This window comes from Elephantulus edwardii, unplaced genomic scaffold, assembly GCF_000299155.1.
Source record: "Elephantulus edwardii isolate Elephantulus edwardi_28Jun2011 unplaced genomic scaffold, EleEdw1.0 scaffold00185, whole genome shotgun sequence".
Classification (NCBI taxonomy): domain Eukaryota; kingdom Metazoa; phylum Chordata; class Mammalia; order Macroscelidea; family Macroscelididae; genus Elephantulus; species Elephantulus edwardii.
Window position 1 is genome coordinate 5,166,621 of NW_006399935.1, and position 3,697 is coordinate 5,170,317.

General features: G+C 58.0%; 1 pseudogene; it reads left to right on the forward strand.

Annotated features, from left to right (window-relative positions):
* The first annotated feature begins 1,166 nt into the window (after positions 1-1,166).
* The window catches only part of LOC102856926, a 26,441-nt pseudogene continuing 23,910 nt past the window's right edge, over positions 1,167-3,697 (forward strand).

Below are 3,697 nucleotides of genomic sequence, written 5' to 3' on the forward strand. Positions count from 1 at the left end.
TGGATAAATTATGTATATTGTATTGAAACAGATGAGAGAAAGAACAGATTAGAAGTGATATATGATTGAGTTACACATATTTTAAAAACACATACCACCACCACTACCACCCCCGGGGCTGCGGAGTGGATGCTTCCTCTCAGGGCCTTCATAGGATGCACGTGGGCAAGTGGCCAGGGCACAGCGATGTCAGGAATGTCCAGCCCTCCCCCTGAGCTGGGTCCTAGGCGCGAGTCCTCACTCGCATCTCCTCGCTGGGCCTCACTGTCCCTTTGTCACCTTGAGACTGAAGGAGAGTGGGTGCCACCTGGGGAGGTCCTGGAGTCACACTTGTGTTCTCCGGGTTTCAGTTTCTTGGTGGAGGTGATGACACAGCAAAGCGGGGAAAGGGGGAACCGGTGGAAGGCAGAAACCCGTCAGGAAGGAAGATGTGAAGTCTCAGTAACAGGGAGCTAGAGATGTGGTGAGAAAGCCTGGACATACGAGGCTCCAGCCGTCTCTGCCCCATTGTGTTGGGCAACCTTACCTGCCTGGCTCCAGTGACTTTTAGAGATCCTTCTCTGCAGTGGTGTCCTGTGCACTGTGGGGTCCTGCGGAGCCTCCCTGGCCTCCACCCCCTTGAGGGTGAGTTATGACACCCACAAATGTCACCAGACTTCATCTAGTGAGTCATACTGCCCACAGAATAGGGCAGGAGGCCCATCTGTCCACTGTGTGTGCCCAGTAAGCCTGGGCCAGCTGCCTTCATTCCCAAGCCTCAGTTTGCCTAACTGTAAAATGGGGGTTCATTCACAGACAACCTCCTCTCCTGAAGATGTCATCCTAATTAGCTGATGTGTAGAAATTGTTTAGTACAAGTACGTGCTGGCACAACCGTTAAGATCTGGGCTGGTAACCAAAAGGTTGGACGTTCAGATGCATTCAGCAGCCCCACAGGCGGTAACAGGGTTAAAACCACAACCAGTGCCATCGAGTCGATTCTGACTCTTGCCAACTTTCCATGAAGTTTCCAAGAGTGTAAGTCTTAAAAAAAAAAAATCAGCCTCATTTTTCTCCTGTGGAGCGGCTGGAGGATTCCAACCGCTGACCTTGTGGTTCACAGCTCAACATCTAAGCCCTTGCACCACCAAGCTCCTTTCAGTAAAGATGACTGCCTGGGGACCTTGATGGCGTACTACTACGCTGTCCTCCATGGCTTTCAGAGTCAGTCATCTCAATAGACAGCACACAACAAAGAGTTTACGCAACAGACCCTGTCATTTCCACAAACGGAATCTTCTAGAAGGCTCTGGCGGTGGCTCCCTGCACCCACGCCAGGCCTGCCTGCCTGCCTGCCTGCCTGCCTGCCTCCTGGGGCCCAGACTCAGTGGGCCAGGGCGGCAGGCGTTGGGGACACTTCCTGTGCCGCGCCAGGTGGGCCAACGGGAGAATGCAGCTGGGGCCCCCCACTTCCTGTGCCTGTGCAGAGACGGCCTCTCTCGACTCCCCCAGCCCCAAAATGTCTCCGGGTCCAGGGCCAGTGTCACCGCAGGCTGTAGCCTCCACCTGAGGTCACCGGCCATGGCTGCTAGCCTGTGCCTGTCCAGTGGGGAGGGGGGGCTGTCCACCCCCTGCTGCTTGCACCTCTGGCAGGCATTCCATTTGGAGGGGGTGGGCCTCCCCAGGCCCAGGAAGCCGGAACACCCCCACCCCAAGGAAGGTGGGGCTAGGCTCTGACCAGGACCCCCTATCGTCACCCCAGGTGTGCACCGGTGGGGGAGGGAGTGATGGCAGGAACAGAGCCCCCACCTCCTCCTGGGGGAACAAAGAGGCCACGCGGCTTGCTCCTTCCCGCCACCGTGACTGGCGCGGCCTGGCAGCTGGCACCCAGAGGACAGTGCCCAGAGCCGCCTGCCCGGCTGGGGGTGGGGGTGGCTGGGTGCTGTGATGACCACAGGGACAGAGAGGCCGCCAGATCAGTGTCCGGTCAGGCCTCCCCAGGCCCGGCCTCCACCCCAGGTCTGTCCTAGGGCCCCCAGACATCCGGCTCCATGCCAAGACCCTAGGGGACAAAGGCCATGTGGAGACCGTTCTCGCTGCCCAGCCCCCTATAGGGCCTGCTGTGACCTCCAGCATGAAGACAGAACTGGAGGTGTTCCCCAAATCGCTTAGGTGGCCCTGATGGGGGGTCTGACTGAGGCGATGGTGATGGTGGGGCACAGCACGGCTCCCCTCCCCCAAGCCCGCCATAGCCATCCTTAGCTGAGGACAGCGGACAGCCGGCGCCATGAAGGCCAGGGGGCGGGGACAGGCCAGAGCCTGAATACTAAAAGACCCCCGTTCTCCTTAGGGTTGGAATGGGCTGAGACAAAACCCTGCCTGTCGGTCCCCAGGCCACTGTCCACCCACTGAGGGGGAACCCAGCCAGGGACAGATGTGGGCAGGCTGGGCCGGGCGGGCAGAGCAGCCAGCGGGGTGAAGCCAAGCACGTTTTTAGTAAATCCCTCGCAATGTTTGGGACGTACACATAAGGAGCTCTGGCGGCGGACTCTGGGTGTGTGGCCCGTTAACCAAAGCACAGCGTGTCTCCACTGGAGAAAGGTGGACTGTCCGCTTCCTGGGGTATCGTTTAAAGGCCGGGACACACGCTGGACGCTTGCTGTGACTTGGGATTGATGAGCTTAGAGTCTTGGTTTTCTTAAAAAGTATTCATTGTGATTTGTTTCTGTGACGTCTACTTCTGTCCCCCCTCGTAGCGGTCCCCCCTCCTAGGGGCCCCATGTGACACAGCAGAACCGCTCTACAGGGTATCCTGGGATGTCATCTCCTGCAGAGCCGCTGGGTAGGTCCGAACCACCAACCTTTGGGTTAGCAGTCAAACATTCAACCCTTTTTACTACCAGGAAAACAAAACCCACCAACAAAAATCCTCGTGGGCAGTTGTTCTGTGTCACAAGCTCACCCAGCCCGTTCCCTCCTGCCTCACCGTCCCCCTTACCCTCTCCCCTTCAGCTTCACTCAGAGCCTTTGCACTCTGCCTCTCTGCCTGGAACATCTCTCCGCTTCCGTTACCTGCCTGGCCCCCACTCATCCCCAGGCCTCATGCGAGACATCACCTCCTCCAGGCAGCCTCCTAAGACTACCCTCACCCCTTACCTGGGTCCAGCACATCCTCTGGTCTCCACCTGCCTGTGAACCCCCTTTCTGGTCCCGTTTGCTCCCATTTTCTCTGCCTGGCCACCAGATGGGCAGTTCGGTCAGGAGCAGGATCCTCACTCCCCAGCGTTCACGCAACGTTGGGGCCCTGAGAAGGTGTGCATTTTCATTTCTCTCAGAAGAAAAAAGGTGACTTAAAAGAATGTCTTCGTGCGGTGTGGCAGTGCAGCTGGTGACTTCCGGCAGCTTTACGGACAACGGAAGGAGGCGCTGGTGGGTCCTGTGTCGTCCTCACGGCCACGGGACCCTCAGGTCCACTGACGCAGCCTCCATCCACTCTGAGCACCTTCCGACCCAGGCGGTCATCCTGCACTGCTTGGACAGTATCTCGCTGCAGCCTGGGGCGTTTTCATCGACTGACCTTTAGACTTGGATCTCAGACCTTGCTTCCTGGGGTCTGGGTTGGTGGCTTAGGCTGGAAGCCCGACTGGGGGCTGTACATAGGGGTGACCTGCTGGTATTTGAAATCCTGCTGGTGTAGCTCCCAGCATCACAGCCACAC